Genomic DNA, 26,389 nt, shown 5'->3' on the forward strand with positions numbered 1-26,389 from the left:
AAGTCTAGTAATAAACTGAATTTCTGTCATCTCAGGACCAGCCCAAATACAGAGAGGCTTATTACCTGAATGGTCATGAGGGAATACATTTTTCAACCACAGCAATTTTCCAAGACTATTCACCAAGTTAATTACAGAAGTGGTACAATATGCATTCGTGAAGAAGGGACCCACACTAGTGGGCAATTTTACAGATGAGGAAATTATAAATCTTTCAAATTCTGTAGATTTTGCTTTCTGCCTGTCTAACTCTAAAGTCAGCTCTTTAAGAAGGTCACTAACCTACTTATGGGTTGCTAAAGTCATTTGCTTATACCATTGTCCAAACCTCCAAAATGTAAATTTTAAAAGTGGGAACCCCTACCAGAGTAATAAAAATAGCTTGCATTAAAGCAATTCAAATTGTTGAGCTTTTAAACTTATCTCCAAGGTGACTTGAATAAATATCAATGTTATTTCTTCTATTTTAGGTTCAATTTAAGGCTCTGAGGTGAAAAGCTAGCCTAAATGTACAATTTACAGTCTTATTATTAAGGACCAAACATTTTTCTGGGCCTCTTAATGCTATTTGCAATCACAATAACCCCAGGAGGTCGATTCACCCAAGGAGAAACTAACTAACTTCATTAGGAAGTGATGATCTCCTTCCTACTTTTCTTGAAACAGTCCTAATGGCAACGCCATAATGTCTGTCTGAGTCTTATATGTGGGTCACAAAACATTTCTTTGACCTTTTGCCACTGATTCATTTTTAGATGGTTTAGGAAGAAAATCTATTTTATCTCTTTATAAAATATTACCATAAGTTATGGCTATATTTTTTTCCTATATTACAATATGTGGTCGAGTATGGCTTTATTATAGGCTCATACCATGAAAAAAATTAGCCAAATACTTTTTTTTAAGTGAGAGGGAGAAGAATTCCATGAAAGTATTTACTTAAAATTGTGAATATGACTCAGAGTACTAGTATTCCAAAATCAGCTTTACCATCTTATAGTAAAAGGTATAGAAGAATGATAGAGTGGTATAATACTTTAAAATAATCATGCCAACAGTTAATACATTCATATTTATATATCTTATTATATCCTTGTACTTCTTAGAATATAATTTCAACTTTTAACTTTAGAAAGATGGGAAACCTATATACTATTATTCTATTTTCAGACAATTGAAGTGAAAAAAAACCACAAACTTAGGGACACACCTCTAAGTTTTCAAAATTTGTTTTTTAAGAACATTCTTCAAGTATTAATAATTAACATTGATGACCCTTCTAGACAAGGATAGTTTCAGAGATTATCCCTTGTTGATTCATTCAAGTTTTTATTAAGCTCCAACTATATGCAAAACATTTATAATATTAGGCCTAAAGATCATCCAAAAAGAAAAAACATAAAGTCAAACAGAATTCCCATCCTTTAAGAGGTTAGTGAAGGAGATACATGAAACTTTTAAATATAATGACCAACAATATATTATTAAATGCTAAAGAGTGCTATAAATAATAAATTTTATAGAAATTTTTTAAAAATTGAATATAAATGTAGTCTGGAGCTTTCTCTGAATGAGAAAGTAGAACTTGAGCTGGACATTGAAGGATGAGTAGAATTAAGTTGGCAGAAAGGTAAGGAAAATTCATTCCAGGCAGGGGAAACAGCATTAGGAAATACGTGTAGTTAGGTATGAGTACAGGGTTTTATGTTGGGGAATAGTGAGAAATAAGCCTGGATTAGAAAATGAGAGCATCTAATGGCAGACTTCAAATACCTTGTACAAAGTGGTCACTTGATTTTGTTGTTGTTGTTCAATTGTTTCACATTCCTCATGAGTTTATTTGGGGTTTTCTTGGCAAAAATACTGATGGTATTTGTCATTTCCTTTTCTGGGTTTTCTTACAAATAAGAAAGCTGAGGCAAACACAATTAAATGACTTGCCCAGAGTCACAAAGCTACTAAATATCTGAGGTAAGATTTGAACTCAGGAAGGTGAGTCTGACTCCAACCCCAGTGTTCTATCTGTTATGCCACCTAGCAGTCCTGAGCACTTGGTGATGTTTGTTTAATTTGTTTCCAAATTGAGTAGTTCAGACTTTTTTAGAGTTAATGGTGTTTGTGATCAGGAGAGTGACACAATAATGACAGTGGTAATGTATGGAAATCAATCTAGATGTGGTATATGGGATAGATTGTAGTGGAAAAGCTCTGGGAGTAAGAAGATCAAAAAGGAGGCTATTAATATGACCCCACCATAAAGTGATGAATGTCTGGAATAACATGGTGGCAATAAGAATGAGAGAGGAAAGCACAAATGGGAAGGAAAAAAATAAATCAGAAGTCTTGACTATTAATAATATAGGATATGAGAGGGAAAAGTAACTGGATGACACAGGAGATAAAATGCTAGGGCTGGAGCCAGGAAGAACTGAGTTCAAGCACTCACTAGCTGTGTGCTTTCAACAAATCATCTTAACTCTGTTTACCTCAGTTTTCTCATCTGTAAAATGAGCTGGAGAAGAAAATGGCAAATCACTCTAGTATCTTTGGCAAAAAAAAAAAAAATGGAGGTACAAAGAGTTGGGCACAACTGAAATGACTGAACAACAAAATAAGGGGGGGGGGGAGAGTTAAACATTAATGAGATTTCATGCCTGAATGAATGAGAAAATGGTAATGTTGTTGACAGAAATAACAAGATAAGAAGGGTAAAAATTGTTTGCTTTTGGGGGGTAGCAGGAGATGATTAACTTAATTTTGTATATATTGGGATTATTTCAGGCAATCCAAATGTTCTAATAGCTTTCAGTGGTTCCCCCTCACCTACAGAATAAAGTCCAAATCCTTTGCTTATCCTGTCACTCCAGGTTCTCCACAATTTGGCTTCCCTCTACATTTCCAATTCTATCTGATACCTCTTCCCCTTAAGTACCACTGAGTAATCAAGAGAAATGGATTTCCATAACATCCTAAAAGTATGTCCGGAACATTCTCACCTACTTGTACCTTTGTTTCTAATTTTTTCTTCTAAACCTGCAATACTTACACCTATCATCTTCATCTATTCATCCTTCAGGAATTAGCTCATCTTGATCACCTCCTTACCTGATGTCCCCAGATGGAAGTAATCCCTCCACCATCCAATGTAAATTTATAGCCTATTGTACTACTCTCATGCACTTTTCATACTCTAATTCATATTAACATTTATTTAGACAGTGTTGTATAATGAATAGAGAAGTGGTCTTGAAATCAAGAAGAACCAGATTCAAATTCTTCCTCTCACACATACTGTGTGTCTTTGAATCAATTATTTCTCAGTCTTCAACGCAACCTTCTAATAATATAAATTGCAGAAAATGTGCTCATCTACACTGGCAGAGGAAATTACCTCACCCTGGAGTTCTTTATATAAGTGAAGTCACAGGTCTACTATTGACACTATTATACTTATTTATGTGTATATACATGTGTCTTTTTTATCACCACTTCGTTTTAAGCTTCTTGAAAGCAGGAACACTTATGTATTTATCACTTCAGCTCACTCAGTGCTTAGCATATAAATAGTAGGTGCTGTTTAAAAAAAATTCTCAAAGATATCTATAGATATGGGATTGAAACGCAAGTGAACTTTTGGTGTTTGTGTAGGAAATTTGAGGATTTTCAATGGAGAGGGGATCAATTTTATAAAGGAAAACTACCTATGCAAACCTTAGCCCCTTTCCTCAAGCCCTTCCTATCATAGAGGCAATAGGAAACCACTGACAGTTATTGAAAGTTATGAAACCTATGGCTTAGAAAGATTATCTTGGCTGTTGTGTTAAAGATACATTAAAGAAAGGATAGATTGAAGGCAAAGAAACTAAGGGCCTAAATTGAGGAGTGGTAGTAGAAGGAACAAGAAGGGAATGTTTAAGAGAAATGTCACCGAGGTATAATTGATAGCATTTAGCTATCATTAGTTGACTGTGGAGTGTGAGGGCTAGAGAATAGTCAAAGATGATTCTGAAGTTTCAAAGATAGGTAACCTATTCTCTATTAGAGAACTTTGGAGAAGGAATATATGTTAGGAGAAAGACATCTTCGGTCTTCAATATACTGAATTTAAGATATTCAAGTAAGAATCTTCAAATTGAGATGAAAAATAAGTAGTTGAAAAGCTAAGACTAAAATCCTGGAGGAGATTAGGGGTAGATGTATTGAATTGAGAATCATCACTGAATGGTTATAATTATCTTCATGGAGTTCATAATTGGGCCCATAGAAGATGAGATCATCAATACAGAGCACATAGAGATAGGAGAAAAGGGTTGCTACTGTCCTTGGGAACAACTAGATTTAGGGGATGAGAGATGACTGATGACCTATCAAAGGAGACCAAGGAAGGACCAGTGTGATAGAAGCCAAAGAAGAATAATGTTTCTGAAAGGATGGGATGGTTAGTAATGTCAAAAACAAAAACAAAAAAATGTCAAGGAAGATAAATATTGCTAAAAGCCAAACAATTTAGTAGCTGAGATATCACTGGTGACATTTGAGAGAATGATTCAGTTCCTTCCTCTTCATCGCATAATATTCCTAACTAGTTACCTTTTTATTTTTTCCCCACTGTCTCCAAGAAAGTTAACTTTCTTGTTTTCTAGAACCAAGTCTTCCACCTGTGTCTTAGAGATTCTACTTCCCCAGATCTATTTATCCTCTCTCTAAAACATCTTCAATCTGTCTCTCTCCACTGGCTTCTTCCCTTCTGCTGTTAAATATGCTCAGGGTTCCCCTATCTTGGAAAAAATCTGTTCACTCTAGCTGCTGTCTCATTTTTTAATTCTTCTCTTACTTCAGATTTTTCAAACATCCACATGCCTCTACTCTCTCAACAATCACTCATTCTCTAATCCCTGCAATATGGCTCTTGTCACCCCTACTCCGGTGAAGTCAAGCTTCCATTTCTTATGACTTCTAGCCATATGCAATGACCTTTCTTCAGTTATTATCCTTCTTGATCTTTCTGTAGCACAGAGAATAGTAGTTGTGTAAAGCCTGAAATCATTAAGAAATTAATAAAAGGATGGCTTAGTAGGAGACAGACCCAGCTGAATTCTAGAGAATGTTGAGAAATGTAGAGAAAGGGGATGTTGGGTGACAATCCACAGAACTATGAACTCTAAATATGTGGATTGTTCCACACAGATAAAGCAACTTTGCACAAGTCACTTAATCTCTCTGAAGCCTTAGCTTTCTCATTTGTAAAAATGGAGATATTCTCTTGATTGCTCTGCCTTTCCCACAAGGTTGTTATGAGGATAAAATAATATAATGTATGTGAAAGTGCTTTAAAAACTGGAAAGTACTATATAAACACAGGTTAATAATTGTAATATAACTAATATTAGAGACTAATCATGGAGTAAGGGATAGAAGGTTGGTCTAGAAGTCTGGAATACTAGGTGGATCAAGTCTTCCTTCTGAAACACAATGTTTGTAGGATTCTGGGTGAATCATTCAACCTCTTATTACCACCATAAACCTCTCTAAGACTCTAAGTTTCAGAACAGTTGCTAATCTACTTTGGGATATGGGTTTTCTTACTAGGAGTTCCCTTATACCATTTAAATCACAGGTGCAAACCAAAAACCAGAACACATTTATTATCATTGTAGTCTGGCAGATACATGGAATTCTATGTCTCTCTAGCAGCATTCTAAGATTTGGGGCCTGAGGCAAAGAGACTCTCTAGAGATCTAAGGTGGAACTCAGCAAAGCAAAAACTCAAGGGGAAAAGAGATTCTACATGTAAGGACATGCATAGAAGGCTAGAACTGAAGGGGCTGGCCATAAGGCTAGGTTATTGAATGGAGTGAAGTTAGAAAGGGGACAGAAGAAATCAAGTAATCAAGGTTAAGCCATTAGAGGTCGTTTTGGAAGCAGAGAGCAGCAATTTTGGTTTCTAAGATACTAGTAGAGGTGACAAAAAGAAATTCATTCCTATTCAATTCCCATGCAAACACCAACCACTGCTTAGAAACCTAAACCCACTTGCACCAGCTGCCCAGGTTTCATAGTGTCATTCCTATCTTTCTACCCACTCCCTCCTGGCATTCCCTCCCCCTGTGCCTACTCTGCACCTGTTCCCTGTTGCTCTGGTTCATTCTTGCTATCTCATTCTACTTCTTTTCCCAATTTCTCTAAAAGGTGAGGGTCTTGAGTAGCCTCGTTCCCAAGAACTCAACATGCATAAAATCTCACATTCTAATAAGCAAAGAATTTAGGAGAAAGTCTCAGGCACTAAGGGGCAAAAAGGAAGGGGGAAGAGGAAAAAAAGAAGTTCTGTGTGGTCTACTTCCTAAGATGTGGACATTCCTTTACAGACATGCCCCTATACTTGGGGAACTCAGAGTATCCTTTGCCATGAGACCACCTATATCTTTACCTTTCAGTAAGTTCTTATGAACAACATTCTACCATGAAATTCCCATCTTTTGAGATTTCTTCACTGTGCTCACCTCCTTGCCTTTTTGAATAGTTTCACTCTTAGGACGGATACTCTCCTACCTCTAGAACACATTTTCTTTTCTCTAGAACGTAAGATTCAGGCAGCTATTTCACTTTCCTAAATACTAAAACAGACCATTTTCATCCTTGGATGAACGAATTCAGTGGTCACACACACACACACACACACACATATACACACAGCAGCTGGACACAGCAGTTCTCTATTGACTCAAGGACACCCCTTTGAGTCTTAGAGATTGGAATTTCTTGGAAGGAATTTAGGAATTTTAGTTTATACCATTATTGGGATGAGAAAGAAGGTTCAGAATGTGGAGCTCAAAAAAAAAAATGTGGTACCCAAAAAAATATATATAAAAAGTACTAGATCTCTTTTCCAAATAGAAAGATTCCCTTTTGTTCCCTCTTTTCCTAAACATACCAATACAAGATGTCTAGTTTGAGAATCAACAGTTGAACCTGTAAATTGAGATATTTTTGCCTAAATAGCAGTATCTTTGCCCAAGAGGAATTATTCCTTTGCAAATCCGTAAGAGGAAGGGGGAGGGGAAGAGAAAGGCGGCAAAGGCACTCGGAGTACAACATTGGCAGCTCAAGGGGGTTGGCTTAGTTAAAGAATACATTAGGCATTCTCTCTCAGCTTGCTGCCTTCTGTCTAATGCATTTCCCTCCTACTGTTTTATTTGTATTGGAAACAGAGAAAGTAAAGTGGTCCTCCTTGAGCTTCACCTTCTCTTAATGGAAGCAAGATAAAAAGCTATTTAAAGCAGACTTCTGCTCCTTCAGGAAAAGGTCAGTGACTTGGACAAACTCAGACCCAGTGGAACTGTAACATCTTCCTATGGGAATATAGCATAGAATTCTGACAGGATTGGGACTGAGAGCATAGTATTTTCTTAATAGTCCAATGGGTGGCAAAAAGCCTTGCAACTATTTAAAAGGCATGGCAGCTGAATGGCTCCCCCAAGACGAGAAGCACTTTTGTCATATTCATAAAACTGCCACCAAAATGCAATGTTTTGATGTTGATTCGCAGGAGAACATTGGCGAGTTTAAAAGGCAAGTCAACAAGTCGTTATTAAGCACCTGGTATGTACCCTGCACTATGATAAATCAAAACTAGTGTGGATCAAAATGAGAATCTGAAGGGTGAATGAAGGCCCTGTTAGCTAGAGAAAAGGCCGTGAAAGTTGGAATAGGTTAAAAAAAAAAGTGTTAAGGAATTTGGGGTAGACTGCATAATACAAGCATGGAATAGCTTGAGTTACAGTACACTTGAATAATGGGACCCCATTTTAGTGCCTGCTTTCTAGGCTTTCAGTTTTACAAAGAGAATAAAACAGTTCCCCACAATAGAAGACTGATCTGTCCCTCAGTATAACCCAATTCATTATATAGGTAAGTGGGGTTTTTAAATTATTTTTAATTGTGTATAAAATGTCAGCCTGGAATGCATGCAAATGTGTCAATATGCCAGTGTCAAAATACGTATGCACGTGCAGTAGTATACAGGAGATTACTAGGACAGAATTGTGTACTTTTGTGCAAGGTTGAGCATTCACGTAGTGGTGAGGTTGAGTGTGGATAAGGGAGATGTCTGTCTGTAGGAGCATTTGTAAAGGCATATGAGAGTAGGTGAAGAGTGAAGGACAAAGAAGGAGGTGGCAGGCATACATATTCTCCTAATCATTATACTAAAAATAAGCTGTGGCAGAACACAAGGCCACTCAAACCTTCACAAAATGTCCATATCTCGCAGGCAAACATCTTATGTGCAACAAGCAAAAGGAATCAGAAAAGCGGTGCACACCCCTACTCTCAATATTTCTAATGTGACCTTTGCTATAATTGTTAACCAAAAAGCACAATTCCCTGCCCCTCCTCTTTCTGTTGGTCTCCATGGTGGAATGTGGATAACCTAGAGCCAGAAGAAATCTAATGGATTAGAGCACCTCGTCTGTCTCCTTCATTTCATAGAAAACTGAGAACCAGGGAGATTAAATGATATTCCCAAAGTTACACAGGTATTAAGGAATAGAGCCCATTGGAATCCCTGGACAGGGAAAGGAAGGGACAGAGCTCAATCTCCGGTGTGTCTAGTCTATGTTTGGAAAGTCTGTTTATGATATGTCTGCTGCATATCAGAGTCCTTTGAAATAAAGGATTTGGAATCAGATGACCTGGTCTCTGCTTTCCTACCTGCATGACTTTGGACAAATCACTTCACTTTAGAAGTCTATTCTCTCATCTGTAAAATGAAACATCTGCACTAAATGATCTCTAACACACCTTTTAGCTCTAAATTTTATGATCTATTTTAAATGAATCAAGAACTCTCATCATAACAAAGGGAATATGACAAAAACAATATCCAGATTTTTTTTTACTACATACACGATGACAGAGTCTAGGAGCTTTGTTTCATTAATGTAGTCTAAAACCATGGGAACTGTATAGAGACTTCTGCAACATAAGACCCCTCCCCACTTGAAATCACCACTTAGGTATTACATTTCCAGATTATTCACTAAGAGTTCAATCAGAAAACTACAGAATCCTTGCATCATAGAGCAACATAATTCAAAAATATTAAATGGTTAAGAATACAAAGATTGGAAATGATACAGCTTAGAGGCTACACAGCCTGTATCCTGTCATTCACCTTGATGATATTTGGAAATTAGGGTTAAGTGCTAGTTCTGCTATTTAATACCTATCATTTTGTACTAGAGGTTTCACCTATTTGGGATTGAACTGATGTGCCAAAATGAACAACAGGATTCCACACAAATCAAGGGCCTGCCAGATGTCTCTTCCTTGGTTGCAGGCAACTCATCATAAAGAGACGGAGTGCGGTAAAAAGAAAATTCACTAGCTTTGGAGTCAGAAGATCCTGGTTCGAGTTCTGAATCTGCCATTTGATGGTTCTGTAATGATGGGTAAATCACTTCCCCTCATCTGCAAAATGAGGCTAGAAGTATTCGCAGTAACAATCTCAATATAAGGAAAGAGATTTGTATGCCTTAAACTACTATAAAAATATAAGCTGTTAGTATTATGAGAAGTTTTATAGTCTGAATGACCCTGAAGTAACCCTGAAGAAAGGGCTTATATGGACAGTCTCTCTGATCTCCAAATAGTTGATTCATTATAGTCATTATAATGAAAGGAATAACCAGATCAATTATTTGCATTCCAGTTATTTCACTCATATCCCTGACCAAACAGAATTAACCTGGGAAATAAAATCTATTTCTTAGTCTTCAATATGCACTTGGTTAAATCAGCATGCTATCCATACCTAACCATTGATAGAGCTGGCACCACAATGAGAAAGTGAACATGAGAGTAATTACTGGTGGCCACAAGTGATTCAGATTCAGAATGGTAAGGAGTTATTGTAATAGACAGTAACAGATGAAGGCATTTGATTCCAACAAAGAAAATTGAGGAAATAAAAAGATCAGCTGGGAATGTCAGTCAATATTAACACTAATAAGAATGGAAGAAACTGCACAGTTTCTTTAAAAACAAAACAATAAAGGGACAAGAGGTTATTCTCCTTTTGTAAAAGAATGCAAAGAGCAAAAAAACAAAATCCAACATGATTAAGTGAAGACATTGATCAAAAATCTCATGATAAAGAAAATCCTAGATTTAACGAGGAAAGAGAGAGGGAAACAACAAGGCAGCCTTAGAAGATTATCATGATCTTAGCTTGCATTGAGAGATAAAGTGTCTAGACTGAGGCTGGTGATGGCCAAGTTGGATTCTGGCCAAGTCAGACCACAACTAGACTGTAATATTTGCTTCTAGCCACCACATTTTAGAAAGACATTGATAAACTATATGGGTCCAGAGGATAATTATTAGAATAGCAAAAAGACTGGAGACCATGTTGAAAGGTTAAATGTCATAGTAGAAAGAGTACCAGGTTGGATGTAAGGGAACCTAAGTTAAAATCCTGAATCAATTGTTCTGTAAAAAATGATGAGTTGGGGCAGCAAGGTAGTACAAGTGGACAGATCACAAGCCCTGAAGTCAGGAGGACCTAAGTTCAAATCTGGCCTCAGACACTTAACACTTCCTAACTGTGTGACCCTGGGCAAGTCACTTAACCCCAACTGCCTCAGCAAAAAAAAATTAGTTGATTTTAGAAAAACATGTTAAGATGTTAAGAAAATGAAATGTAAAGTAAATGAACAGAACCAAGACAACACTGTGTACATTAATAGCAATATTGTTCAAAGAATAATTGTGAATAATCAAGTTATTCTGAGAACTATAAATACTCAAATCAACAGTAAAAGACCTGTGAAGAAAGATGCTATCCATCTCTAGGAAACAAAAGTGATAAAGGTAAACACATAAATGGTTTTCCTTATATTTATAAATTTACATCAAATGGCCTTTTCAAGGGAGAAGTGGGAATGGAAGGAAAGAGCTTAGTTCACAACCTAAAATGTAGCAAAAAATAATAATTATTATTTTTTTAATCCTGACTTACGGCAGTTAGAGTAATCACAAAATCCTAAAATTTAGAGTTAATGGATATTTATCTATTATGTTTACAAATAGGCAAACTAAGACTCAGGAAAGGCACTTGGCCAAAATCACACAAGTACTCAGGTTCTCTGAGTCCAAGTCCAGTGTTTATTTACCACAGGTTTCTTCCAACTTTATGATTCTATGGCCCAATGAAATTATTTTCTTTCCCTAGGCTTCAATTCCTCAACTACATAAGAATTAGACGAGATATAATAAATAAGGTCTCTGATCTCTGACATTCTGGGATTCTATATCTCTTACTGACACTCTCCCTCCCTCTCCTCACAGAATCATATGGTGAATAGAACAGAAGATTTGAAATCAAATGGCCTAGTTTCAAATCAAGACTCTATTCATCCTTTACTCATGTTCCATTAGATAAATCATTCCATCCCTCAGAGTTTTAGTTTCATTATCTCTGAAAGGAGAAAGTTGGATTGTATGATCTCTACAATTCCTCCCAAATTATTCCAATGACCCTAAAATATATAGATATAAGTGAATATATGTACATGTGTATACATATGTATATGTATATATGTGTATGTGTATATAAAATGATCTTAGGATCATTCTATACAATGTGTATAGAGGAGTAGATGCTTTGGATAGGACAGCTGGGTATTAAAACTAGAAAAACCGAGGAAACCACATCTTGTGAAGTCTTAAAAGTCAGCTTAAGGAAGTTTAGGTTATCTTGTAAGTAGTAGAAAGTCACAGAGGTTTTTTTTTTGAGCAGTGGAATGAGTTGTGTTATAGGAAAACTATTCTTACAACTTGTCCAGGATGGACTCAAATGAAAAAGATTAATAATTCACAGGCCACTAAAACATTTCTAATATAGGATGATGAAAGTCCAGTCTAGATGAGATACTTGGGAATGGAAAAGAAAAGTAAGAAATGAAAGCTATTTTGTAGAAATAATTAGTCAATCCATGACTCCTTCATGGCCTACATTCTCTTTTGCCTCTCTGCAACTTTTAACACTGCTCACTATACCTATCAAGTGGACAATGTTTTAGATAGCCAAAGTCAAACTTTTGGGCAATCAGCTCTTTCACCAAGGGATTTAGGAGTTCTTATCCCCAAATTGCCCTCACTTCCTTCTTATGGATACACTCTCATCCCTTGGCTTCCATGATAGTTTTTTTCTTTTGTTGACTAAAAATCCATCTTCTGCCCTATAAGTCCTATCTGGATTTTTTTCTCTTCTATTACCATACCTTCTCCCTTAGTGGTATTGTCTGTGTTCCACTGAGTTCAATTATGTTTACACAGATAACTGCCAGATCTATATATCCACTCTTCTCTTTATAAATTCAGTCCTACAACAACAACAACAACAACAACAACAACAACCTGCTGGTCATTTCCCACAGGTAGAATAAGCCCTGTCTTCAACTATTTGAAGAGTTTTCATTTGTGCTGCTTAGTCCCAGAAACCCAAATTAGGGCCACTTAATGAAAGTTGTAGAAAAACAGAATATACTTTCAATGTCAAGGTTCAATGTCAGAAAAATCTGCCTAACCATTAGAGCATTCCCAAAGTGAAGTGTTTGTATTACTTATCTCCCAGGGCTATTATGAAGTATCTCACTGCCTCACAAAACTATGTATTTCCTGTCTCTGAAGGTTGTCAAAATGAAGGTGGATGTCCACCATCAAGAAATGCAAAAAATTGGTGCTCTTGTTCTGGTATTGATTTTACTAGATAACCTCTGAGATCCCTTCCCACTCAGAGATTCTGTGGAGTATATGTAGTTAATAAGAGATGGAGAGATATATAAAATTAGGAGAATATAATTAAATGCTAGAATTAAATATGAAAGAAACTATAGGAAAGGAAGAAGATGCCAGTGATTTAGGGAAAACCAGGTATTAAATTAGATTGGGCATAAAATTAATGAGGACTGCAGAATGTATCAAATAGCAAATTCTTTACTCAAAAATCTGTCCTTCATAACAGAAAAATAAAGACAATTTTTAAAATGACACCAGAAAAGCAATTAATTGATCATCAGAAGAAGATATGATAATATAGAAAATTCATCTTGACACTTATATGCCCCACTTGTGTGATTCAATGGAGAAATATGATTTCTTGATGCATCTATTATGTCACTTATAAACAATTCAGAACTTGAGGATAGAGTGGTTGCCTTGGAATCAGGAAAGCTCATCTTCCAAAAATCAAATCTGTCCTCAGACACTTCCTATCTGTGTGAACCTGGATAAGTCACTTAACCCTCTTTACCTCAATTTCAAATCTACAAAATGAGCTAGAGAAGAAAATGGCAAACCATTCCAATATCTCTGCCAAAAAACAACAACTACAACAACAACAACAACAACAAATGACTTCACAAAGAGACAAGAGTAACTGATTCAACAATGGTGATAAAGTGAACAGGCCTGCAATCAGGGACCTGAGTTAAACCCAATCTCAGACACTTAGTAGCTGTGTGACTTTGGGTGAGTCCCTTAAATTCTGTTTGCCTCACTTTTCTCAACCATAAAATGAAAATAATAATAGCATCTACTTTCCAGGGTTGTCATTAGGATAAAATGAGATAACATTTATAAAGTGCTTACTATATTGCTTGGTCCATAGTAGAAGATATAAAAATGCTAGCTATCACCATTTTTATCATCATCATTAAAAAACCACTAAGGTCTAAGATTATACTGGAATACAAAGTCCAACAAATAAACACCAGAGGATAATCTTTTTAAGAAAGATGATGTAATGGTGACAAATATATTCCTGCAGCTCTAAATTAAGTCATGAAATTTTTATTAACAGTTAAAATTTGTAAATACCTAGAAGACTAAAAGATCACTAGCAATAGGCAGCAGATTTATTAAGAACAAATCCTTCTAGACCAATTGAATAGCTCTCTGTTTCTGACAGAATTGCAGAGTGAGATGATGAGTAAAACAGAAGACATTTCCATGAAAAGACAATTACACCTTTAAGCCCTCCTAAACTACTTTGAGCTTCCCCAGACAATCTACCAATTCCCTCAAACTGTTAACATACAACAAACACAACCATATCTCTTTCAAGTAGTTTTCATTTCAATTATATCCCATCAAGAAACCGAACAGGAGTTACTTGCTTCATCTACAAACCCATATGACAATGATTTGCAACTGATAACTAATTTATCTAACAAACATTAAATTCATGTTGTTTGTTAGTCCTGGGGAAGATGAAAAATTCAGATTAGATTTAGTTTCTGCCTTTTAGTCTATTAGAAGGATACTATACAATCATAGATTACTATAATCCCCATAATACAGAATAAATTCACTGAGTAGGTACAAAACAAAAAAGCTTCCTTTTTTCTCACTCTGCCCTCAACCCTTTACATTCTGGCTTCTGATACAGTTACTCAACTGAAACCCTTCTCTCCAAAGTTACCAATGTTGTCTCTTAATTGCCAAATTTAAAAACACTTTTGACTTCTTCACAGTATTTGACACTGTTAAGCACCAACTTTTCCTGAATGCTATTTCTTAACTGAATTTTCATGACCCTCCTCCCTGATGGTTCTCCTTCTACCTACCTATCTGACTGTTCTTTCTCTGTTTTCTTTGCTGGCTCATCATTCTTACATTTGAAAAGTCCCTTAACTGTCCCCATGTTCTGTTCTATTTAGTCCCTCTTCTTACACTTATACTAAATAACCTAATCACTTCCACTAGTTTAACTGTCATTTCTTTGCAGATGGCTCATAGGTCTATATCATCAGCCCCATTCTCTCCTAATTTCAAATTAGATGTTTTAGAGACATCTCAACCTCAACATGTTCAAAGATTATCTTTCCCACTACTCCCCTCCCTAAAACTTCCCCATATCTGTCAAAGACTCTCATGTTCATAATATTGGCATTATCCTCAATTCCTGTCTTCCTTACTAGTTGCTGAATCTTGCCAACTCTACCCCCACAACATTTCTCATATCCAACCCCCTCTTTCTATTCACTCATTTACTACCTCAGTTCAGACCCTCAACCACTTCTTCCATCAATTATTGCAACAAATGCCCCATTGATCTTGCTACAAGTATCTCTCATAATCTGTTCTCTTACTGAACCAAAGTGATTTTTCTTAGGTATAGATCTAACCACATGAGAATCCTACTAAATCAACTTCATTGGCTTTTTATTGACAGGATATTAAATGCTCTGTTTAGTTTTTTTAATAAATTTTATTTTTTTTTGTTTGAACACAGTCTAAATGTTCTCCTGCATTTCCTTCCTCCCACAGAACAATCCCTTATAACAAAGAATTAACGAAAAATATAGAAAGAAAAAGAGGAGGGAGGGGAGAAGAAGAAATCAAAACTCAGCAAAATTTCAAAAAAAGATTTGATGACATATGCAAAGTTCCATACCCATGGATCCTCCTTCCTCAGCAAAGGAGAAAGGAAGTGTCTTCTCACATTTGTTCTTTGGAACTTAGTCTGTCTTTTATAATTTAGAATAGTCAAGTTAGATTGTTTTGTTGTGGTTGTTCTTTCCATTTACATTGTTGTAGTCATTGTATGTATCATTTTCTTGGCTCTGCTTATATGTCACATTACATCAGATTATTTAAGTCTTCTGTATTCATCATGTTAATCTTTTGTTACAGTATGGTAATTTCTATTACATTCATGTATCATAATTTGTGTAGCTTCTCCAATCAATGTAAATCTACTTCATTTCCAGTTCTTTGCTACTACAAAAAAATACTCTGCTAAAAATATTTTGGTATATATATGACAATATTTTCAATCAATGATTTTCTTGGGATATATGCCCAGTAGTAGCATCTCTGGATCAAAGATATGTACATTCTACATTATTTGCATAATTCCAAACTGATTTCCATGAGTTTGTCTCCACAAGCTCTCCAACTTTAACTTTTTGACTTTTGCCATCTTTGCCAATATGCTATATAAGAGCATCCTCATAGAAGTGGATCTCTTTGACAAAGAGAAGATCTAATAATAAGTAGAAAATTACCCATGTATATATCTTATCAATAAAAAGCTATAATAAAAAAATAAAAATAAGAAACTAGATCAATGGGACAGACTATACAAAGGAGGATCAGAAATATGGAATTCAATGACCCAGGTTTAATTAACCTCCAAATACAAATTGCTTAGAAAATAGCTCATTACTTGAAAGAACCCCAAGAAACAGCGGGGGTTGTCTTGATTTGTATTTTAGTATTAGTGATAATGAGTATTCTTTCATATCATTGTTAATAGTTTATAATTTTTCTTCTGAGAACTATTTGTTCATTTTTTTACCACTTCTTTATGGAGGAATATAAGTAGAGCTTACATATTTCTGTTACTTATCTATATAAGATGCCAAATTCCTATTCTTAAAGATATTTGATACAAATTTTGTATGAAAGCTTTTCAAATCCATTTAATCAAAATGGTCCATTTTATCTTTTGTAATTGTCTATATCCCTTGTTTGTCACAGTTGTGAAAGACATAATGATCTGTTTCTCTTTTAAATTTTTAATGGTGCTATTTTCATTTTTTATGTTCAGATTGCATTTTCCATTTGAATTTATTGTGGAATATGAGGTAACATATTAATCTAAGTCTAATTTCTGCTGGAATTATTTCCACTTTTCCCTAAAGTTCTTTCAAGTAATGAGCTATTTTCTAAGCAATTTGTATTTGGAGGTTAATTAAACCTGAGTCATTGAATTCCATATTTCTTATCCTCCTTTGTTTAGTCTGTCCCATTGATCTAGTTTCCTATTTTTATTTTTTTATTATAGCTTTTTATTTATAAGATATATACATGGGTAATTTTCCACTTATTATTAGATCTTCTCTTTGTCAAAGATATCCACTTCCATAAGAATACATCCTCATACAGTATTGTTGTTGAAGTGTATAATGATCTATCTCCTGGTTCCATTTCACTCAGCATCAGTTCATGTAAGTCATTCCAAGCCTCTCTGTCTTTATCCTGCTGGTCATTTCTTACAGAACAATAACATTCCATAACATTCATATACCACAGTTTACCCAACCATTCTCCAATTGATGGGCATCTATTCAGTTTCCAGTTTCTAGCCACTACAAAAAGGACTGCCACGAACATTTTGGCATGTACAGGTCCCTTTCTTTCTTTAAGATCTCTTTGGGATATAAGCCCAGTAACACTGCTGGATTAAAGAATATGCACAGTTTGATAACTTTTTGAGCATAGTTCCAAACTGCTCTCCAGAATGGCTGGATCCATTCACAACTCCACCAACAATGTATCAGTGTCCCAGTTTTCCCACATCCCCTCCAACATTCATCATGATCTTTTCCTATCATCTTAGCCAATCTGACAAGTGTATAGTGGTATCTCAGAGTTGTCTTAATTTGATTTGGAGCACCCTTTTATATGAGTAGAAATAGTTTCAATTTCATCATCTGAAAATTGTTCATATTCTTTGACCATTTATCAATTGGAGAATGGCTTGATTCCTTATAAATTAGAGTCAATTCTCCATATATTTTGGAAATGAGGCCTTTGTCAGAACCTTTGACTGTGAAAATGTTTTCCCAGTTTATTGTTTCCCTTCTAATCTTGTTTGCATAAAAGCTTTTCAATTTGATATAATCAAAATTTTCTATTTTCTGATCAATAATGATCTCTAGTTCTTCTTTGGTCACAAATTCCTTACTCCTCAATAGGTCTGAGAGGTAAACTATCCTATGTTTTTCTAATTTATTTATAATCTCTTTCTTTATGCCTAGATCATGAACCCATTTTGACCTTATATTGGTGTATCGTGTTAAGTGTGGGTCCATGCCTAGTTTCTGCCATACTGATTTCCAATTTTTCCAGCAATTTTTGTCAAACAGTGAATTTTTATCCCAAAAGTTGTGGTCTTTGGGTTTGTCAAACACTAGATTATTAAAGTTATTGACTATTTTATCCTGTGAACCTAACCTATTCCACTGATCAGCTAGACTATTTCTTAGCCAATACCAAATGGTTTTGGTAACTACTGCTTTATAATATAGTTTTAGATCTGGTACAACTAGACCACCTTCATTTGATTTTTTTTCATTAGTTTCCTTGAGAGTCTTGACATTTTGTTGTTATTTTTTCTAGGTCATTAAAATATTTTTTGGGAAGTCTGATCGGTATAGCACTAAATAAATATATTGTTTAGGTAGTATTGTCATCTTTACTATATTTGTTCACCCTATCCAAGAGCACTTAATATTTTTCCAATTGGTTAGATCTGACTTTATTTATGTGGAAAGTGTTTTGTAGTTTTGCTCATATAGTTCCTGACTTTCCCTTGGCAGCTAGATTCCCAAATATTTTATACTATTGGCAGTTACTTTAAATGGAATTTCTTTTTGTAATTCTAGCTGTTGGATTTTATTAGTGATATATAAGAATGCTGATGACTTATTTGGGTTTATTTGTATCCTGCAACTTTGCTGAAATTGTGAATTATTTCTAATAGCTTTTTAGTATAATCTCTGGAGTTCTCTTAGGATACCATCATATCATCTGCAAAGAGTGATAATTACCTACTCTAATTCCTTTAATCTCTTTCTCAACTTTTATTGCTGAAGCTAGCATTTCTAATACAATATAGTGGGCCACCTTGTTTCACTCCTGATTTTATTGGGAATAGTTCCAGTTTATCCCCATTACATATGATGCTTACTGATGGTTTTAAATAGATGCTACTGATTATTTTAAGGAAAATCCCATTTATTCCTATACTCTCAAGTGTTTTAAATAGGAATAGATGTCGGATTTTATCAAATGCTTTTTCTGTATCTTTTGAGATATGGTTTTTGTTAATTTGGTTATTGATATAGTCAATTATGCTAATAGGTTTCATAATATTAAATCAGCTCTGCATTCCTGGTATAAATCCTACTTGGTCATGGTGTATTACCCTGGGGGTGATTTTTTTGCTAATATCTTATTTAAGATTTTAGCATCAATATTTATTAGGGAGATTGGTCTATAATTTTCTTTCTCTTTTCAACATACCTGGTTTAGGTATCAGTACCATGTCTGTGTCATAAAAGGAATTTGGTAGGACTCCTTCATTCCCTATTTTTTCAAATAGTTCATATAGCATTAGGGCTACTTGTTCTTCACATGTAAATCCATCTGGTGATGGGGATTTTTTCTTAGGGAGTTGATTAATAGCTTATTCTATTTCTTTTTCTCAAATGGGATTATGTAAGCAATTTATTTCCTCTTCTGTTAATCTGGGAAGCCTATATTTTTGGAGGTAGTCATCCATTTCACTTAGATTCTCAAATTTATTGGCATAAAGTTGGGCAAAGTAACTCCAAATTATTGCTCTAATTTACTCTTCATTGGTGGAAAGTTCTCCCTTTTCATTTCTAATCAGATTTACCAAAGGTTTATTATCTATAAATTTATTGGCATAAAGTTGGGCAAAGTAACTCCAAATTATTGCTCTAATTTACTCTTCATTGGTGGAAAGTTCTCCCTTTTCATTTCTAATCAGATTTACCAAAGGTTTATTATCTATTTTATTGTTTTTTTCATAAAATCAACTCTTAGTTTTATTAATTCAATAGTTTTTTTACTTTCAATTTTATCAATTTCTCCTTTTAATTTTAGAATTTCAAATTTAGTATTTGATTGGGGGATTTTAATTTGCTCTTTTTCTAGCTTTTTAAGTTGTAAGCCCAATTCATTGATCTTCTCTTTCTTTATTTTATTCAAGTAAGCTTCTAAAGATATAAAATTTCCCCTTATTACTGGTTAGAGTATGCTTGGTATTTTTACTCATTTTTTTAAAAGCCCTTAGGATCTGCCTTCAGGGCAAGGAGGTTACCAGCTTCCTCTGCAGAACAGGGATAGATACATGAACAGTAGCTGTCCTGTAAATGGGCTGCAGAGAGCTGCTGAGCTGTGGAAGTGCTCTGGGAAAAGCCTGGCACCAAAATATACATATTTATATGTGAATCATGATGAAAAAGAAAAATCAGAATGAAAGGGAAAAGCCAAACAGAAAAAAAGTGAAAATAGTATGCCTCTGCCCTGGGAAGTGAAGCCATGCTATGGAAGTCTTATTTCCTTGGGCAGAGCCTTCCCACTGTGCAGATTTGTGGCTGCTCCAGGCAGAGCTCCCCTGGCGTGCAGAAATGTGACTGCCCCAAGCAAAAGCCCCATGCTGCAATATGGGGCTGCATGGCTGTGCTGTGGTCTGTGCTGAGTCACTTCCAGTGCTGGGTTGATGCAGCCAGATGCTGTTAAGTTCTGGCGTTTTTCTTTCTTTCTTTCTTTCTTTTTTTTTTTTGAGTACACTCTACCTTTGGTGTTTGTGTAACTTCTCTGCTGATCTACTGTTTTGCAACTAAAGCAGAGAAGACAACATATGGTAGAGTCCTCCCTGCAAATTTTCCACCTGCGGAAACTGTTCCCACCCTGGCCACCCAGTGAGCTAGCCTCTGGTTCTGCTTCCCTGCTTATGCTGGCCTGCTCCTGCTGATCAAGACAAACCTTTTCTGGTGATCTTCCAGATTATTTTCAGCTTGTAATTTGTTGTACTCACAATATTCATGGATTTTACTAGTCAAGCACTATTTCTGAGGCTGAATTTGGTCATTAGTAGTGAGAGTAGAAGAGGAGCTTAGAAAGATGTGTGTGTTTTCTCCTCCATCTTGACTCTACTTCCCCCCACCCCATTTCCTATTTTTAAACCAAATAGTTGTGATGAATGCCCATTATCTATTTTGAAGTCTAGAAATTATATTCCCTCTTTATTCCTTCCTTTTTTCTTTCTTTGCTCTAATATTCTAGACCTTTTGTTCTTCCCAAATGAATCCCCTTATTTTGTCAAATCCTGGAAAGTATTCCTTTGGTAATTTGATTGGTATAATATTAAAACTATACATTAGCTTATATATTTTGTGATTTTTTATTGCTTTGGCAACACCCTGCCGTGACTACTGAATATTCTTCCAATTTATTTGTTCTTTATTTCTTAAGGGCCATTTGTAATTGAATTTATACAAGTATTGGGTGAGCTTTTATAGATTAATTCCCAAATATTTTATACATTTTGTAGTTACTTTTAATAGGATTTCCCTTTCTACTTTTCTCTCTTGAATTTTGTAATTATTACATAGAAATGAATTTTGTAATTATTACATAGAAATGGTATTGATATTTGTGGGTGTGTTTTGTAATGTGCAATTTGATAAAGACTTTTTTGTCTCTAGATGCTATATTTTTGTCAGTTTTGCATATCAGAAAGATGTGAGGTAAAACCTAAGAATTTCATTAGTTTTCATTTCTCTAATAAGTGGTGATTTGGAGTGTTTTTTACATATGATTGTTGAGAGCCTAGATTTCTTCCTCAGAAAATTACCTATACATATCCTTTTTAAAATCTGATTTATTTTTATACATATTTATATGTGAATCATGATGAAAAAGAAAAATCAGAATGAAAGGGAAAAGCCAAACAGAAAAAAAGTGAAAATAGTATGCCTTTATCCACTTTCAGTCTCCATAGTTCTCTCTCTGGATGCAGATGGCATTTTCTATTTAAAGTTTATTGGAATTGCCTTGGATCACTGAATTACTGAGAAAAGCTGTCTATCATAGTTGATCATCACACATACTTGCTATTGCTATGTACAATGTTTCCTGGTTCTGCTTGCTTCACTCAACATCAGTTCATATGCATTGCCTTTTAATATTTATTAATAAACAATGATGCTTAATATTATAAATTTGAATTAGTTCTTTATAAATCTTGAAAATGAGACCTTTACCAGAGAAACTTGTGAATAATATTGAGATCAAAAATATGATCCTACTTGGATGATGTTTTGTTTCTTCTTCATTTTCCAAGAGGTTGGTCAGACTCCTCTTCTACTGTTGGTCAGAACCGGAATGATTTGGGTTAAAGGCATAATCCTTAAGAAAGGAATCTAATCTTGGTAGGTTTCAGTGATCAAAATTTACATTTCTTTAGGCAGAGCACCCACAGGTAAGGGGAAGAAAAAAGAAAACAGTAGAGCTATGTTGCCCAACTGGCCATTCCATTTGGGTCCCTAGTGGGGCAGCTCCAACTACTACTCACAGAGCTTGTTGTTTGTTCTTTGCTCTCAAAGAGGACCATGACATCAGGAAGATAATGCCATGACATTCAAGTGAATTGGATTTAAGTGAGGGAGGGCTATGCAAAGTCACCTGCCTCCCTTTCTCCTTCATAGCCATGTGGGTCCAGTGGAAAGATATAGATTAAAAAGACTGGATATTGCTGTGGTAGAGAAAAGAAATAGGTCATAGAAGTTGATGAGATTCAGGAACTGGGAGGCTAGCATGTTTGAAGGAATATCAACACTTACATTGAAATCCCCTCATATAATGGTGAGATTTAAAAGTGAAGAAAAAGACTGAATCTAGTACTAAGCTTCTTGAGAAAGAAGGGAGACTGGCCTAGGAGCTTGTAGAAAACTACTGGAATCTGGATTGAGTAATATATTTGGATAAAATGAATATCAAAGGAGAAGAGGTTCATTTGACGTCTTAGCAAGTCTCTGATTTCCAAACTCTGTTCCTTTTCTCTCCAGAATTCTCACCAAGAGAGTCTAGAAATACATATGCTATCTTTTCAAAGCAGGATGGAAGAAAAATGTTTCTTTTTTCCTGAGTACTCATGACAACTTTACCCCTTTTGTTGGCACAAAGTAGTCATTATTTTCTCCACAAACAGAGAGAATCTTATGCATCTGTCCAATGCTTAAAATCAGGTTTACAAATATAATTTATTTCCTTTTTTTGTATTTTATTTTGTGCATTTGAAAACAATTTTGAGAAGGAAGGAAGGAAGGACGGAAGGAAAAAAGGAAGAAAAGAAGGAAGGAAGGAAGGAAGGAAGGAAGGAAGGAAGAAAGGGAAAGAGGGAAGGAAGGAGAAAGAAGAGAGGAAGAAAGAGAGGGAAGGAAGAAAGGAAGAAGAAAGGGAGGAAAAGAGAGAGGGGAAAAAAGAAGGGTTTATTACATGCCTACTATATTCCAGGCATTGTGCTGAAATGTTTTATAAATATTATCTCATTTAATCCTTACAACAACCTTGAAGCTTCACCAGATTGCTAAAAGGGGTTTCTAAAATACATACAAAAAGATAAGAATCCCTGTCCTTGAATTCAGGCTAAATTCAGACTCCATTCACAAGTCATTAAGTCATTTAAGCAGTGGAATTGTAACTTTTTTCTTATCTGGATCTGAATTGTTCTTGAGATAAAGCTATAGCCACCAGGAACAAAGTGTTAAGGGCCCCAGACTCACTCATTCCCCTTTTCTCTTACATACATACCCATTCACAGTTAAATGTGAAAAGTTAAAAGTTTTTCCCCAGGCAGTGTGTTCTTAACTCTGAAAAATTCTTCCCAACCTCTGCTCTCTTCTGGCTAGAAGTCAATACTGTGTGGGATTTGTCAAAAGCATTTTTTAAACCATTCTCTAGTATACAAATCTATTTTAATCCTACAGTATTTTATTTTTGCAGACTGTTTCATCAGTGAACAAGCTGCTTGTTCCAGTAACACAACCTTCATCCAGCCGAGTGTCTGATATTTTGTAGAATAAGCAAACTTTCTTTGATGTAAAAGAGTGATGAAAGATTCTTTCTTCTTCCATTCCTTCTAAAGGAGGGAAATCTCAAAACTGGAAGGAGAATGGAAAAGGTAGGTTCTTGACTTTAACAGTAATTAAACCTAAAAATCATTTTCCAATCCTCAGTGAATGTGTGGTTGGTAGAGCAGCAGGGGATTTTGAAGAAATATCACATGATAGAACTCTAGAGAGTGCTGTCTGATTTTTGTATTTTGATTTTCGTGGATTCAATTATTGTCTGAAAACAGTTTCCACAATTGGTGCTCATAGGGCAGCAATTGTCAAAATCTGTTTTCTTTAATCCCCCTCAAAGTGCTCTGATTTGCTGCTGGTGTGCTCTTTGGCATAAAAGTTCTGTTTGACTGCTCCCTGCATTTTGCAAACATCAGGTGGGAAGTAAAGAGTAGGAAATGATTTGGAGCTTTATTTTGTTTTGCTTTGAAAATTCTTGGGAAGAACGGATCAGCAGCAGGAAGAGAATCGTTTAAAAGAAGGAAGTAATTAGAAGAAAAATCAGAATTGGAAATAATTACTATTTGGGAATTGATTTTTTTTTTTTTTTTTTTTTTTTTACCCAGAGAAAGGAAAAGAAATGAAGATACACATAAGAGCAAGAAAAATGGAGACAGGCATTCCAGGAGCTAAAGCCATAGAGAGATTTTTTGGAAGGAAATAACAGGAAGAAGGATGGAAATAGTCACCCAAGCAATGATGAACAGAATTGAAGAATTTTTTGTTTGTTTTAAAAGATGTTCTTATGCAGTGAACCATAAAACCAAGGAGTAAAGAGCTTGGTGGCAAAGACTGGAAATAACTTTTTTTTTTTTTTTAAATGTTGAGATACTACAGTCAGCAGGGAGCCAGGAATATTTTTAAGGTAATAAGATCAAAATGTGAGTGATGTATTCAGGTGACAATAGGGGAGCTTTAGTCCTTTTACTTAAATGTGTCTCCTAGTCACTAATTACAATTCCACACTTTGTGTTCTATCCCACAGGATCAACGTAAAATCAAGGGATCTGGACAAATCCCTCTTGGAATGGCAAGGAACCTGAATGGCTTTAATCTATAGGGTCCTAATCTCATAGAACTTTGTTATTTTAACTCATCTGTTGCCATTCTTGAGAGAATACACATTCAATAGCTGTGAAAAAATGCCACACATCTGTCCTATTATTCATTTGCTCACTTATTCATTAAATCATTGATTCATTCTCAAAATACTTGAGTACCACCTAGAATAACCTCTTTCGGTAATATAAAGATGAATAAGACCTTTTCTCTTCCCCTAAGGAACATATAGACTATTTTGGTTGGTAAGAGATACCAAAACTGTAACTAACAACAAAGTGAAAGATTTTGTCTCTGAGAACATGGGAGTTTGGCTTACCTTTGGGATTTACTCCCTTCATGTGGCTACTACTGTCATCATTCTTCTCGAATTTCTCGAAATTCTCCTCCAGCCTATAGCTACATTCCTTCAGCACAGTTGCCACCTCATGGCTTCCATCATTGGCTTCTCCCAGGTCTACCTTCATTCCAACTCTTATGGGACAAGAGCCAGAGCTCTTCCTCTCCTGATTCAACAGGATATTCCCGCTAATTGTTTTTTGCTATAAGTTATCATAATTTTAATTATGGTTCTAGTAGGTACATAACTATAATGTAAGATAGACATAAGCAATAAGATATAGGCAAAAATACTCTGAAGACTCAAAAGAATTCTGATAGGAGAATAAGGGAATAATAACTTTATGAAAGAAATGATATTTGAACTGGGCCTTGATAAATAATTAGAATTTGAAGAGATTGTGCTAAACTCCTTGAAAACAAGAATTATTTCATTTTTGATTTTGTATTCCTACTGTCTAGGATAGTCCTCAATCCATAAAAATCACATAATATACATTGGTTGATTGCACCAGAAATGCCTGGTGGAGATAACATGAGGAAAGTAAGGAGGTAGAGAAGCAAATGAAACAAGATAACTAGTCCATTTTAGTGAGAGTATAAGATACAAGAAAAACTGTTGTGGGGAAAAAACTATGTAAGTAGGTGGATCCAAGACAAAATCTTGAATATAATGCAAAGATGTCTTCAGGAGGCAATGAAGATTTACTATATGTTTTCTATAAAAAATGGGAAGGACATGACAGAGCAGTATTTCAGAATTAATTTTATGTAGACGAATAAATAAAATATCCCAAATGACTGAAATGAGAAGTTTTCTAAGCACTCTGAGCTTAGAAAGTATGAAACTATAAGTATGAAATCTCACACTGAGAAGCCAAGGCCATCATTACCATGAAAGATATGAATCTTATAGATATATGGATATCTATCTATATCTATATCTATCTATATATGTATCTATATTATATTCTATATTATTTTATATTACTATATATTACATGTAATATTTTATATATATATATGGACCTATATATGTAGGTCATAGCACAAACATGTTTGAACACTACTGACTCTTTTCTTTAGAAATTTATCAACGAAACCAGACTAAGTAAAACGACAAAGAAATAGCAGTCAACTGAACAAACACTACAAAACAAACCTCAGCTTTATAATCATTACATTTAGAGGTAAAAAGACCTTAGAGATCTTTCTCCAATTTTGTCAAAAAAGAAGTTGCAGAGATTTAGACTCACAGAATAATA

General features: G+C 35.1%; 1 long non-coding RNA gene across 1 annotated transcript; it reads left to right on the forward strand.

Moving 5' to 3' along the window:
- Positions 1-7,184: 7,184 nt before the first annotated feature.
- LOC116422845 lies at positions 7,185-26,011 on the forward strand. The gene is made up of 4 exons (XR_004233385.1): positions 7,185-7,302; positions 23,608-23,785; positions 24,293-24,591; positions 24,712-26,011. It is a non-coding gene; the product is annotated as an uncharacterized LOC116422845 (long non-coding RNA).
- The last annotated feature ends 378 nt before the right edge of the window (positions 26,012-26,389 follow it).

This window comes from Sarcophilus harrisii, chromosome 1 (genome assembly GCF_902635505.1).
Source record: "Sarcophilus harrisii chromosome 1, mSarHar1.11, whole genome shotgun sequence".
In the NCBI taxonomy this organism is placed as follows: Eukaryota; Metazoa; Chordata; class Mammalia; order Dasyuromorphia; family Dasyuridae; genus Sarcophilus; species Sarcophilus harrisii.